Source organism: Natrix helvetica (assembly GCF_964273705.1).
Source record: "Natrix helvetica genome assembly, chromosome: 3".
Classification (NCBI taxonomy): Eukaryota; Metazoa; Chordata; class Lepidosauria; order Squamata; family Natricidae; genus Natrix; species Natrix helvetica.
Genome location: NC_138549.1, coordinates 129,633,362 through 129,649,018, shown reverse-complemented (window position 1 = coordinate 129,649,018; position 15,657 = coordinate 129,633,362). Strand labels below are relative to the sequence as shown.

The 15,657-nt window shown below is 37.1% G+C and overlaps 1 protein-coding gene across 6 annotated transcripts in view; it reads left to right on the top strand.

The window, feature by feature from the left end:
* BLACAT1 (BLACAT1 overlapping LEMD1 locus) overlaps positions 1–15,657 on the top strand; it is a 56,712-nt gene that overhangs the window by 12,199 nt on the left and 28,856 nt on the right. The window contains exon 1 of one of the 6 annotated variants that reach the window (XM_081949630.1): positions 3,891–3,931. The exons of 4 other annotated variants lie outside the window; for them this stretch is intronic. The gene's annotated coding sequence lies outside the window, so the exon portion shown is untranslated. Of the gene's footprint in view, positions 1–3,890; positions 3,932–12,206; positions 12,311–15,657 lie in introns of those variants that run through there. One more of the 6 variants, XM_081949637.1, reaches the window with a different exon arrangement.

Below are 15,657 nucleotides of genomic sequence, written 5' to 3'. Positions count from 1 at the left end.
GTGACGCCACAAGTTTGATACACGTGATCTATCCTAACTTTGTGGGTCAATCTTTCTGACTGGGAATTTGGAGAACTGTAGCCCTAAAAGACCAGATTGGCTGATATAAATGAAAGCCCAAAATCTGGATTCTTGCTTTCAATTCATATCCTAATCTCAGTGGTCTCAAAAAATCAATCCAAACCTATTCTTGAAGATAAAAGAAGTTGACAGGCTTTAAAAGTTAATGTATTGATGTTTCACGGTTAGCAATAGCAACCCTGCCCCAGAGAGAAGGAAGTTGGCATAGGGAGCCTTTAATCTTGGAGGCAAACAGCATGGTGTAAGGAATGAAGTGTCAATCCTTGTAGATTACTAAATCACAGAATCTACTAAATAAATTAATATAGTCAGCCTGAGAAAGTTCATATTTCCATACCAAAAGGCTGAATTATCCTGGACCAGCTTTAATCTAATCCATTTATCACTATTCATAAGGATAAAGAGTGGAACTAAAGATAAAGAGGCAGCCTGGAAGCTTTAGAAAAAAGTGAGAGATAACAGTTCTGCAAAATAAATAGCCTTTCTCTCCTCAGATGCAACTTAGGGACTAATGTGGTTAACCTCCTCCTTTTTTCCAAATCTCAAATAGGTATTGTGTTGCAAGTCACCCCTGCTAATGCCAGCATCATGTATATTGTTTGTGTGAAATGCACAGCCAGTATTTCATTCCGTGTCAATTGCCCTACTCTTTTGTGTAGATCATGTGTTCTTAGATTACCCTCTAGTTTATTGCAGAGAGCACTAATCAAAAGGGGGATGCTGTAGGAGGCAGCCTCCTAACTTCCCAGTCCTCTCTACTTTGGAGGAGCTCAAAATCTTTAATAGCTCACTGTTGTCATTCTGGGCATTTGAATCCATTACTCATCATGGCTCTTTTGTGCCGTTCCTGCAGATCTAGGTGAATTCCCCAAAGGTATTGCATTTCCTAACTCGAAGTCTAGATTTAATTACAGCCAGTGCTGCAGGAGATGAAATGTCCAGGAGACAAAGCAGTGCTAAAAGACACAGGCACATCCTGATAGGCTGGATCTGTTCCTCTTCCTCTGCTTTCAGCCAGCAAGAAACATGACAGTTCATGTTGTGTCTTGAAGCCAAAGATGGCATAGATTGTGCAAAATAAGATGGCTGTGGTGCCAGTTTGGGGGAGATGTGGATCAGTAACAACAAATGTATGCCAATAATTTTCATAGCTATATTAATCCCACACACAAAAAAGTTAAAGCAAACAACCAACAGGCAAGCAAGCCAGGAAGTCTTTTGTTGCTGCCTATTGGACTAAATGGGCAGGAATACATATCTAAGCAGTGCTGACCATTTAACTCCAGAGAAAAGAAAATGGCTTTTGAATATTTTTTTCAAGGAAAATAACACTGGGTAAAATCCTGGAGTGGGGATTGGGAATCTCTGGCATTTGCATTTAGGTAAGAAGAACCAAAAAGTCCTTGAGCAGGTTCCTGTTTTCTGAAGCATAATTCATTGTCAATTTAGCTTCCTATATTTCAATTAAACCCCAAGGACCTGTGTGCGCATGTGAGGGTCAAAAGAGTGAAGATGATGGCCACAATAGTACAATTGAAGTTCTGCCTGTTAGGTAAAACAATCAAAGCTCTCACTGTACCATCAGGCCACCATTTCGACATTTGGAGTTACCATCTACAGACACCCCCATCAAAGGGCATCATAATGGACTTCATGGCCTCTTGGGTTTTTTCGGATCAAAATGAGTGATTAGTCAGGGAGGATTCAGGTATCAGGACAGCTGTGCCATGAAAACTCCTACAACATTCTCTATGTCACTTCAAATAATGATGGAAGCTGAAAGATGCCAGCCAAATAAGCGAAATGCAAAGGGATTTCTAAAGCTCACTGTGCATGAGATAGAAAAGGAGTTGCCCATTTTGAAGAGAAAAGGTTTGAAGAAATTGGAATATAGTTTTTGGCATAGGATTGGTGTATATAGATGAGAAAAGGAACAGAGGATTGTAAACATTGACATCAGAGTCAGAGAACTGAAATGTGAACTAGAGACTGGAGTTTCATACAAACATAGTTTATAACCATATTGCATACTGGGACAAAACAGCAATGGGACATTATAGCTGAATCAGTGCTTTAGACTGGAGATAAGAGAGATCCATATTTAAACACATGCTAAATGTTAAAAGCATTCCAATCTTCTTTATATTTATTTCATCAACATTTCACTTCATCTTTGCAGCTTCACCCCTGGTCTGCTGTGCAAAGTTCTTCTGGGCTAAAATAGGAGGGATGTGATATTCTCCCTCCTTTCCCTTCCCCATTTCTCTTCGTTGAGGTAGTCTCAGTAAGGCTGTTGAATGTTTTCATTATCATTGCCAAAAACTGACTGCATCATGTCCTACTACTTTGTTTATAAATCTTAAAATACATTATGATAGGGGCTTGGGGGGGGGGCAGAGAAGTCCCAAAGCCCCCTACCTTGCCCACATATGCAACACAGCTCCGTTCATTTGATTGCCTCCAATTTCCAAGGTGCCTTAACTGTGCTCACTAATGATGAATTGTCATGAGAGAAGCACAGCTTCATTGCAAGGCTTCTATGCTGGAGCGGTGGGGTTTTCTGTGTTTCATTCAGCTGGGATGCTAAGCCTTTGTTTGGCCACTTGCCTGAACCTGCCTTGTCACAAATAGTTAAACACTGTGGGGCAAACACATGCCCCCCCATCCTTTATCAAAGGGTGTGATATTGTGGTCCCAAAGCGCTGAAATAGTAACACCTTCAGCAAGCATTCCAAGTTTAGAAACACATCTTTGAGGCATGCCTAATTAAAATTAGAATAAATTAACAGAGTGGCCCAGGTCCCCAGATGCAATACATTAGGTGAGATGCATCTAATTTACACTGGGCTGTTTGTGCCCAGTTTAAGATGGATTGAGTTCTCTTTTATCTGTGACTATGAATGATAATTTTGCACTGGTTATCAGGATTCACATAAACTACTTGATCAACAAATCCCAGGTGATTATTTTGTCAGTTGTTTGTACAAGGTTTTTGAAGAGCCAGAGGATTTGGGAGGGAAAGTTTCATGGCAAGAGATAAGAAGAGTCCATCTACTCAATCAAAGACCATTGAGTCCAACATTCTGTCCCCTGGAGGTGCTGAAGACAGACTTGAGAGCAACAGCCCTGTCCTGTTCATATTCCCCAGCAGCTGGCAGGGATAGACTTACAGCCTCTGTACTTGGGGTAATCCATAGCCATCCTAACATTGGATACCCTTACCAGCACTGCATCATGATGTCTATAAGTGAAGACATCAGATTTTGTGTTATAGTAATAATAAAGAAAATGTGGATGATTGATGTGGCAATTCAAGGAGATAGAGTATAAGAGAAAGGATTGGAGATCATAAAATATCAAGATCTGAAAATCAAAGTTGAAAGATTATGCCTTAAACTGGCCGTGGTGGTCCTTGTGGTTATTGGCACACTAGGTACTATACAAAAAAATCTTGGGTGGCAAGGATGAAATAACAAATGGCATTTTTGTTAAACCTAATATGTTTGTTTTATACCTAACAGCAGCCACTTTGTTTTATTGTTGCTATCATTAATGTGTCACCTTTCTAGGTGATTATTTTAAATATCATAGCATGAATATTCTATAGAAATACCTAACATCTGTTTATTCCCTATCTTCATTAATAAAAGGCTTTAAAAGATGTCTTCCACATCAGATTTATTTCCAGGAATATTCTCTGGACCCCAATGAAACCTAAGCATTTTCTTAGAAAGTAAATGAGTATCTGCAGCCTGATGTGCCTACCAACCTGGAAAAAGACAAAGCTAAATGGGATAACAGAAAGTATCTTGTGGAAATGAGGCTAGATGCTGTGGCAGGAAGCATTTTGGTAAATTTCTCTAGTTAGTTAACCATTTGGTGACAGTATTCCCAATATATTACCCAAATTCCAAATATTGAGGACCCACTTTTAAAGATACATATTTCCCAAGGAGGGTACAGTAGTACATATTTAATGTAAATACTATTCAGTAACACATTTTGTAGGCTAAGTTTATTTTTATTCATGCATGGAGATTCAGAGAGCTGTCTAGAGTAATCAATTTCAAAATCAATTTGTAGTCAATTTCTGGAATAAAATATCAAGGCCAGGTTCTCACTAGATCCACCAGGCCCAAAATACTTGGGACACAAAGTCAATAAATATCTAGTTCTCCAGAGAAGAGAAGAGAATGTTGGGAAAGATGAAAAGAAAGAGAAGAGACTGACCAATAGCAAGATGGATGGACTCAATGTCACTACAGTGGGGATGAGCACATTGTTAGGAAATCTGAAAGATCAGGTTAGGGACAGATTGCCATGGAGAAAATCTGTGTAGTTGCCTATAGTTAACAATGTCTTGGTGGCATATAATCAATCAATCAATCAATCAATCAATCAATCAATCAATCAATCAATCAAAGTAAGCTAGAAAGTAAAAGAAACATGCACACACAAACACAGACACACAGAAGAATTTAATGGCAAATTTTACACATTTTTGCTATGAAAGCTACATGGACAAGTATACATTGTCATCAGAAGTCAAGCTTACCCAAGGGAGATGTTACCTTTTAAAAGCTTTTACTGGAGGAAAGGTTGCAGCAGATTGAACAGAGTACAGGCTTTAAATGTAGAAGGTCTTTATGTTTCATATTCAGAATTTCCAAGCAGACTAGGGAAGTTTAAAACTTGAAGAATTGTTGCCTGTAAAGTAAATTGCGATGACCAGGAAGGGCCAATGAACTGACTTGGTAGAAAGCAGATTTTGTTTTGTATAGACATTTACAGATATCTTACTGAGGCTGATAGTTTACATCTACTTTCCCAGCTAGGGTGAATGCCATAGAAATAGAAGCATCCCTTGAAGCTAAAAAAAATCCTAGTTATTGAGCAAGTCTCATAGAACTTTCTAGATTCCCTTGCCTGTCTATATTTTTGGGGAATTTCAGGAATTACATGATTATATGAATTGGAGCCAGTTTGTTATAGTGGTTAAGTCACCAGACTAAAAACAGAGGGGGCATCAGTTTTAGTCCTGCCTTAAGCATAAAGCCAACTGGATGACCTTGAGCCAGTCACTCTCTTTCAGCCCTAGGAAGGAGGCAATGGAAAACCATTCCTGAAATCTTGCCAAGAAAATGGCAGGGACTTGTCCAAGTGCTCTCCAGGAGTCATTACCGATTCAAAGACACACATACACAAATGAATTAGACTGTGATTCTGATAATGATGAGAGACTTTAATGCCTAATTAGTGTCTAATTTCTGAGATACCAGGACCAGAACCATATCAGAAGCTATATCCTTCAGTGCAGCACCGTCTCTCCCTACCAGCAGAAAATGGGCTGCTTGCCTGGAAGGATTTTTGAGGAGAGGAATGTAGAGAGCAATTGGCTTTGATACTTTCAGGCACTGGAAAACAAGTCACGCAGCTAAACAATAGTTAGTATCAAAATGTTCTTCTGTTGGAATACCAGAAAGGTGGTGGTGGGAATGAGAGAGGGAGCCTCTGATTATGGTAGGAGCTGAACATAGTTTCACGTTGGCCTTATTGCCAAGAGTTACCTTCCCTCATCCGTGATGTTCCACTCCCCCACCCACCCCATGGAAACTGTAACAAGCATCTCATCAGAAAGTCAAGAATGTGTGTAGTCATGGGAAACAATGAGCTCTCAGAGGGGACAAAGCTAAGCAAAGAATAGCGCGTCTATCCCATCGGAGGGCCTGCTCTGCCATCTCTCAGCTCCTTGGAGACCACACATAACTGTGGTATGAAAGCACCTGAGAGGGCAGTTAATGACAGAAAAGCTGAGCTGGGGGAAGAGAGCGGCAGCTGTGGACTGAATTAACTGACACCTAACAAATATTTGGGGTGTCCAAGATGTTATCTTCTCCTCTCAGCCCTTGATTTTTAGAAAGTGGAAGTCCACAGTTCCAGCTGTTACCAAGAAGAATTGCTGGAGGATCTCTGCATTTATAGCATGTCTTTAAGATGAAAGGCATTTTGAAACCTAAAATAATCTAGAAAGGTGCCATTCCGGTTTCAAAGCTCCCTTTATCATTTCTATCCATTGGTCTTTTAAGGGAGGAGGGGAAAAGGTTGGCTGATAGATATCATTACAAAACACCCTAAAAGCTCCCAAATATCCTGATAATGTTTTTAAAATATTTATTTGTTTCAGGATTTCTATGTTGCAATCCCACAAGAACTTCTGATAATTTTAAAAATCTGAATATAAACCGCACACCATTTATTTAAAATTAATAAACATCTACCAGCACAAACTCTGGCAACAATATTAGAGTAACATTTATAAAATGCTCAATACAATTCATTAAAATTATTTAAAAGCTCTGTAGGAAAGGTTTACTTTGACAGCTTTCCTAAATGTCATCTGAGAAAGACGGTGTAGATATTTGAAAGTAAATATCTTTTAAAGCAGAAATACTTTAATCTTATAAATGTAAGTTCAAAAAAAATTTCTAATGCATGAAACAAGATAAATGTTATGCTACATATTTTTCTAAAAGCGAAAATAATTTGGGAGTGGAGAATCTCATAAGAGGTGACAGATTTGATTCATCATGATAGCAAAGTACAATCTCAGAATCGAAACAATCAAAATAGTAAATTATATTAAATTATAATAGCAAATTGTAAAATTGCAGAGTTGTCAGTTCTCTTATTATTTTATGATACGCTTACATCATTGATTTTTTTTTTACCAAGAGTTGTCAAACAAAAATTTATCTAACATAATTATAATCTCCTGTGGTGACCCAGCAAGATTTTTGAGTATGCTTTGGGACTGGATATTCAGAACATTCATAAGGACTTTTCTGCTCCTTTTATTTCATACTCACACTTATTAGGAGGAAAGAATGGAAATCACATTTTTAAAAAGAAAATGCTATAGTTGAAATAGTTTTGGTTTTTTAAAAAATTGAACAACACACACTTTTCCCATCAGGTTCAATGCCATTTATTTTATTTTCTGCCAAATAGTTCTGCTTGAGTTTTTGTGCTGATATTTTGATTAGGGAGATGCAGGCTCTCTGATTCATCCTGAAAATGAATCAAGCTTTTTAAATGTTCAAGAGGAATGCTTGCAGAAAAGCCTTGAAGTGTTTTAAGCATTCAGCTAAAACACACATCAGAAGCCTAATTTTCCCCAGTCTACTTTAGTTAAAGGGAAATAGTAATAACAACCATTTTCTTCAACATAAAAGTCCACAAGGGTGGTCCTCAGTTACTAATGGTACTTGCTGACCAAAGGATCATAGGATTTGGAGTAGAACAATGCTTCAACAAGTGTTCCACCATAGTGATGAGAGACTTCAGTCAGTTATTACTAGATATTCCTTCCTTAAAGTATTTTTTCCCCTGGATAGATGTGGCAGAAATGGCAGAATAAAGATATAAAAATCTAAGTTAGACTAAATTCTATGGAAGCTTGACTATGGGATAGGATCAGATGGAGTTCCTTCTTGAATTATCATATTCTGAAGTTCTGGTCTTCTTTCAGTTCTATTTTCAAAGAAGGGGGTATCCAGTGATGGGATTCAGCCAGTTCACACCTATTTGGGAGAACCGGTTGTTAACTTTCTAAGCAGTTTGGAGAACCAGTTGTTGGAAGAAATCTCATTTTGTTTTTTTCCACTTTACAGGGCTAATCCTGTAAGGAAGGCAGGAAGGAAACATTCTGGTGTTATTTCTAGCCTAATCTTTATTGCCCTGCTTCAGAAACTGCCTCTCTGGTTAACCCTTATTACATTGTAACAGCTAAGGCGAAGTGCCCATCGTCCCGGGTGATCTTGAGTTGGCCACGCCCACACGGTCACATGACCATTGAGCCATGCCTACTCAGCTGGTCATTAGGGCAGAGAACTGGTTGTTAAATTATTTGAATCCTATCACTGGCTAAGTGCTACGAGTTACTTTTGTGGAAAGAGCCATATGAGAGGAAAGAAGGGAGAAGTAGATGTATCTTGGTTAAATATCTCACTATACGGAGCCCCTAAGTATGTTCCATAAGTTAGCTTCTTCTCCAGTTTTCCAACTTTTCCAAATATAAAATAATGTGTAGAAGTATCCACTGTTTAAGGCTGTCACCAGAGATCTCTCTATCTGATACCCTCTAATAGTCATTTGCTGCTGGTCAAGAATGAATCAGGTCCAGTCCATTAACAAAAGCTAATTCCACTCTTGTTCAATGACCATTGCCTATTAGCCAGCCACTTGCAGTTATGCATTAACTATCATTCCCAGTGATAGGAAGATAACCGTTTAAAATTGAAAACAGCATTTTACAAGTCTATTGGATGGTAAGATTGGTCAATAATACCATTTGAAGATAAATAAATGAATATCATAGGTTGATAGGCAGACATGCTGAATTTGACCATTGTTCTTCCATAGCAAGCTTGGCATAAAGAAAATGATTTCTTTTTAATGCTTACGGGAGAGAGACAGACTTTTATACAAATGCCAACAATTTAGCTGACCTGTCTTCTTTTTCTAGTTTTAAAAAAAGTGCTGAAATTATTTTTGCATCTTTAAAAAGTGGTGCTGTAATTCAAGGATAATGCTTTTTTTTAAAAAAGCAATTAATCTATACCTAAAGCAAATGGTTCATTGGTTTCTTGTAAACCCAGGCAAGGTTGGAGAAAATGGTGGGCAAGAAAATTCCTTGAGTAGGTTTCACTGTAAGGCCTCTGCAGTTAAATATCCCGGTTATTGCTACGTTCAGGTTTCTGCATTAATTAAAACCAGAGGATTCTGGGTGCAATTTGAGAGCATGCCTCACTCACCTTAATAGGGCCTGCTTTTGAGAAAGTATTTGAGGGTTATACAACATGTGTGGTTGGCATTGCTGTCCTGGAAGTTCTGCATTTCACATTTATTTAAAGAGTCTGTTTTACCCTACTGAGCCATGAAGCACTACCCAGGCAGGCAGGCAGTGGAATGGAGAAAGCTAACTTTGATCTATAATCTTTATAGAAAACAGTTTGATCGAGCTATTCACAGAATTTGGTATTAATGATATAACCCAGATACATGCCCTGCATTTTTAAAAACAGCAGTGCCTTAAAATGAGGTTGGGTTTATTAATGCTACACATTGCAGCAGCTGTTCTTGACCTCATCAAATAACCTGTTATTTCCTGTCTCCTGTTATTACTCCTCTTCTACTCTACTGTATTCTACAAAAGAAGGCTTGAGCACATTCATTGTATCAAGTAGGATATAGTAATACATTACAAATACATTACTGCATAGAATTACTTTGAAATAAGTCACTGATGAGTGGGATTTATATCCATGTAAATCTCCATAAAATTGGAGTGTTGGTCCCTTATCACAGAAGTAGGGAAATTACAGTCTTGCAGAGTCTTTGGAATTATGCCTTTAACCATTTTGATAATAAATTCTACTGATAGGTTATACTGTAACTAAGGAAATCCATAGTTTTTATTTTAAGAGTAATTTATTAATTATGTCTAATTTGAAAGTGCTCTAATTCATTTTAGTACAACTGTTTTATTTTTGGTAAGGAGGTAAGTTTTGAAATATTCTGACTGTTTAACATAATTTAGTTGGAATGGGAATCACATTTGTGCAAATATTACCTTATGAATATACCTTATATGCATATCAGATCTATTGAGCTCAGCATTGGTTACTATAAGAGTAAACTGATTTTTAGAAGCAATGTTGCAAAGCCTGATGCCCCCCATATGCACTGGACTAGAACTGCTCCCATTCCAAAAAAAAAGTTTTACTCTTGTATGTTTTAATATGAATGTTTGTATATTTCTAAATTTGAATTATATTGCAAATCATTTATTTTACTTCTGATGTTTAACCCTTCATCCTACTGGATAGGAAGATACAGTAACCATAAAAATATCTAAAATATTATTTTAGGTAGGAAGTGAGGATGTTGTGGGACTACTAATTGGTGTATAAAAAGTGGATTTTTGTATTATGTTTTACTAATCTGGAAACCATTGATTGACTTCAGAATGGGATAATTATTATATTTCAAACACACACACTTTATTATATATAAAACCAGAGGCAGAAATTCATATTTTACAATTCATATTTAAATATGTCATCCTGAGTATGTGGGTTTGTCTTTTATTTTAGTAATTCTCATTTAAACGGAGTTTGGAGAAATTTGCAGGTTGCCAAATGAGTGGAAGGAACCATGGTGAAAATACAAGAATATGATTTCTTTATATCAAGGGAATTTAGGTATTGAAAAAAATAGGGGTGTGTCTGTGTGTATGTTATATAGTTCTAGAGAGGAAAAGAAGCTAGAACATGCGCAATTGAAATTACCTGCTGTAATACAAGATCAAACATAATTCATTTCCAGACTGCACATAGATAACTGGAAAGTTATCTTCTTGTCTCCCAGTTAAGTCCATCTTTTCTTTTCACCATGCTGTTTGGGAGTTACAGCATTTGCAATTTCAAGACATCTGATGGGCATCAGATATTATGAAGGCTAAAATTTACAAATCAGTAAGGCTAATCCTAATGCATCAAGCTCTGGCAAAGTGATGGGAAGATGAAAGGAGGCTTAGTAGCTATTAGACATCCCAAAGATGCAACTATTTCATTTGACCATTGAGTTCAAGGTAGTCAAATAGGAAACACATTCTTGAGAATGTAGATAGGGAGATGAAGGGAGGCTTAGTAGTTTTTAGACATCCCAAAGATGTGGCTATTACATTTGACCATGGAGTTCAAGGTAGTCAAATAGGAAAAGCAATCTTTGGAATGTAGTTCAATTTTTAAGAGCTGTAGATTCTGAGATTTCATAGCTACAGTACTTTAACTCTCAGTTCTTGTTTTTCACCCTGTAAAAGGTGGTACAAAAGGATAAATGTCCTTAAAATTATGACCCATCAATAGAAAGTACAAATGTATTGTAGATAGAGATGAACTTACTTTGCTACTGCAGATCAAAACCTCTATGACATTTATTACTAGAAATTTCTGATGGCTTTAGTAGCTGGTTCTCCATTTGCAAAGTGGGCCCTAGGACTCTTCATAAGCCTGTTGTCCAGAGAGCTCATCCACGGAGCAGATAATATGCCCCTCCTAGCTTCTTGAGATAAAGGAAACCATAGCAGAGGAGCTGCACAAGGCAGGAGTTAAAAAGCACATTCAGTACCAGAAGATCTAGGCATCCAGTCAAATATTTCTTTTGTTTGCCCCTTGTCCAGCTGCCAGTAAAGCCTTTTGGAGAAAAAGAAAAGCATCTACTGACTTCAATGTTCTCAGGATGCTAAGCCTGGACTGAATGGATTTTGTAAGGTGCTTAATCACAGCAAGAGAGGGGAAAAGCTCATAATAGAAGAGGGCTCTAAGGCATAGCAGAATATTGATGCTGTCACTTCAATGGTTGGATGATTGATAAAAGGCAGGGATAAGTGTCTGAATCTCATCCCTGAGAATATCAAGGCTGGGAAGGAGCTGGGTTTTGGGCAAGGGGGAGCTAAGTGCAATCAGAGGCTCAAATGCAGAGAAGGAAGCAGCTGTGACAAGACAGGGATGGGTGAGCCCTTTTTGCTGTGTCTTAGCTTAGGGAAAACTTTCCAAAATGGGAGGAGGAGATTTCTCCCCAGGTTCTTGGCTTCAAGAGCTTAGCAGGAGGGACATGACTAATACACATCCCACTGGGGGAGTTAGATCAAAGGTACTGAAGTAGATACAAGGGGTTTCTGCTTCACAGGATCTGGTTAAATACAGCCTTTGTTACTAAGGCCCTCCAGAGTCAGGAATGGAGAAATACCTGATCTCTTCCTTGCTTCTTTCTCTCCCCAGCACACTGCTCCAACCAAGGGCTTTGATGCAGAATCAGCTCAAGTATGAAACACAACAGTAGCTGCTTGGCTTCTGGAAGGGAGGGGCAAGGGGGTGGCAGGAAAGGGAGGGGTCAGGGGCTTCAAAAATGAGCCAAGTTGGGTTAGATACTACTCACATTTCTAAAGCTAGGAGTGGTAGAGTGGGAAGCAGCATCATACACAGGGCTTGCCACCAGCTGGATTCCTTTGGTGTTTACCAGGCAAGCAAAAGAATCTTTACTCTTTGATAGAAGCCGGTGTGCACAGCTGCAGTGGTGCTTGCAGCTGTGGTTCTTAAGGCCTGCATTCAAGCCACTCATCGTGGCATACAGTAGTCTCTGAGGCCAGGAGGTTTACCTGATGAAGGTGAGGTCATCTGTCTTCGGTGGGTTGACCTAGAGTTTTAGTGTTAAACCTAGCTTCCATCTGTTTGTAGCTCTTATTAGGAATATTGTACAGTATACTAAGAATGAATTAATAATGATAGTAGGCAGAGAAGGGGTTCTAATTGTCACCTTGGAGGGAGCATGTTTGAGATTGCTCATGATAATTGGACTTTGATTTGATGAAGCCACACTTGCTTGTGTTCCAAATTGCTTTGTAATATTTTTGTGCATCTTGCTATATTCTCTCTGCATGTGGTGCATAAAAAGCTGATTGCAGTTATTTTGTGCTAATTCACCTGGAATAAAATATTATAGCATTCCATAAATCATTTTAAGAAAGACATTTTTTTAAAAAATAAACTTATATTGTAGATTAAGATTGTCATCATTATATAGTATTTACTTGAGAGTGAGACATTCTGAACTTGATGAAACTTGCATTTTGGTAAACTATACACAATATTGTACTCTATGACTGGATGTATTATGCTAATGTGCTAATGATAAGAAAGACAAAGATTTAATATATGCTCTAAGCCAATGTGGCATTTTTGTTTGAGTCAGAGGTGTGGGAAATAGAAAAACTTCTAAGCCTTGTAGATAACTAAGTAGCAAAAATAAATATGTACATATCTCACTTTGGAATTCTTTGGTTAGTATGTTACTGTTAAATACTAACTAAAGAATTCCAAAGTGAGATATGTACATATTTACTTTGCTACTTAGTTATCTATAAGTCTAGATCAGTGAGTCTTAAACTTTGATCCACCAACCATTGAGGTTGACGAGAACTGACCTTACATGCATTGCCAATCAGTTGGGAGGTCGGCTGGCCAGGCCACGGCTTGCTCATCACCCCATCCATGGTCACAGCCACTCAGCTGGTTTGCAAAGAAGGATCGGTGGTGAAAAATTGAAATGTATAAGGAGATAATACAAGTAATAGCAGAAGTACTAAAATTCAGGAGAGACAATAATGAACAGGAATGTTTACAAATTATATGCTAGGTAAAACTATGATCTTTCCTACCTACTGCAAAAATAAAAACCTGAATAGAAAAGATGATAATGGATTTATAAAAAAATGTATTTCAGTCAGCTGGAAAGCCACTTGCATGTAATATGGAGAGGTTTCTTTTGGACAAGATTTTGAGTATTTTTATGTATTTATTAAACTTTTATGCTGCCCATCTTGCCAAGGTGACTCTTACAATCATTGAATTAAAATAGCATGTAAAACACTAAACAATAGATAAAGACTATAACTTTAAAATTTAGTTAAAATTCAATTGATCATGATGGAGAGGAAAGAAGCAAAGTGTGTCCGGGGAGATGGGGAAATTTGTCAAAATAGCAAGTTTGTATGAAGAATGATTTGAATTAGGGTATGGGGGATATAAAATAATTTAGATGGTAAGTGTGTATGTTAGGATTCATCTTTTACAATTTTTAATATTAAAAGATCTTTTAAAATGGTAGGCATATATAAATGCAACTATAGTCATATAATTTGTTAAAAAAAAGAAAAAGAATTCCCATGCTCTTAAAAACAAGTTTACAGAGAGGAGATATTTGATCAATTGCAGTAGTTTGTGACATTTTCTGAATGTTATCCAGAATGTTTGAGGAATTCAATTCTAGCTTTTTGCTGTGTAGAAGTACAGCTTGCATGATTCAGAATAGGGTTCCTTAAGGAACAGCTGGACATGAAATGCTGTCAAATATCACCATGGATAAAGTTTTTATCACTGGAGAGGCATGACAGCTTTTATGATTTACATTGTGCAGTTCTTGATACAAGTCTTATATTTTTGTGACACACCATTTCATTGTTTCTTCCTTTTTGTCCAACCATAATTCAGAATCCTATCATCTTAGAATGAACAGGCCATTGATTAAAAAAAGAGAGAAAACAGCATATATTCTTTATAATGTTATCATTATAAAGTTCTCCCACGTACACAATAGTAAAGCTCTTGAGGAAAGGAAGTTTGGGCTAAATTCTTGGTCTCTGCTTAAGACAAAGGGAGAAAGAAGCCTCAAATGTAGTGTAGATATATTATTTATTCATTGCAGTACTTCAGTATAAAAGAATATAACTGATTATCTCAAATACATTACTCTACAACTGCTAAAAACCAAACCAAACCTAAAAGAATGCAATATAAAAATATATTAAATCATATTAAAAATTGATACGCCTCATTCAGAAGTAAAAGAAGTAATGTATCTTCCAAAGTCAGTTACAAAACTGTATTATTAGCAAAGAAATTCATGTTGAAGAAAGTTGTGTTACAGAAAGCATATGTAACTCCTTCAAAAAAAATAGAAAAGATTCAGCAACTAATATTAGCAGAAAAAAATGACAAACTTGCATATTGCAATTTAGACAGAGGCCAAATTTAGAAATAGTCATATTACATAAAAGTGTGGTATATCTCATTATCGTATCACCTATTTGTGAGCAATCTCAAGACCTCAGCTGTTCCTTCTTTTAAAGTAGACAGTCTTCCAAAACAAAGAGGTCTTCAGATATTTTTCTTGGATAGCCTTTTAAATGAAGGACTTCTGTTCTCTGTAAAATAAAATACGTTTTATAAGCATATCCTTGTAACCTGCATAGCAAATATAAAATAGTTTATGTTACTTAAATAGAGCGTAGGCCAATGTTTCTTTAGCAATATGGAAGTAGCCATCTTAATATGAAATATTTTGCTTATTTATTGAATTTATATCCTTTTTTTTCTTGGAAAGTTTAAGATGGAGTGCAACAGAATCTCCCTAATTTCAATCCTGTGAGGTAGGTTGACTTGAAAGACAGGCACTTCCCCAAAGTCCTTCAGTGAGTTTTGTGACCACCTGGAAATTTGTACCTGGCTCTTCCTCTTCAGTACTTTAAGTTCTGCTCTGCAACGTTACAGCAACACAGCTATACTACATACTTTTTATTGCACTCGTACAGCAAAACATGTATTTTTTCTGATCTTTGTAAATACAGATGATAGTAGCAACAAAAATGAAGTAAGTACACAATAAATTTGGGCAAGATATTTTAATCCCACTTTATGGCTGAATCCTTGGCTTGGAAAATAGCTTACCCTATTTTTATGTTGTTTTGTGGATTGTAGCTTGTTGCAACTTTTTCAATATTAGAGCACAATTTATGCTAATGGAAGTTCTACCTTTGTATCATCTAGTGCAGGAACAATGAAAACATGTAACACACAAGTTGTGGTTATTTTTCAAGATTCCTTTGAATTAAGCTTGATTTCTGATGACTATATGCAGTGCTCATATTGTTTTCTTGGCAGCAGAATGGAAGGGAAT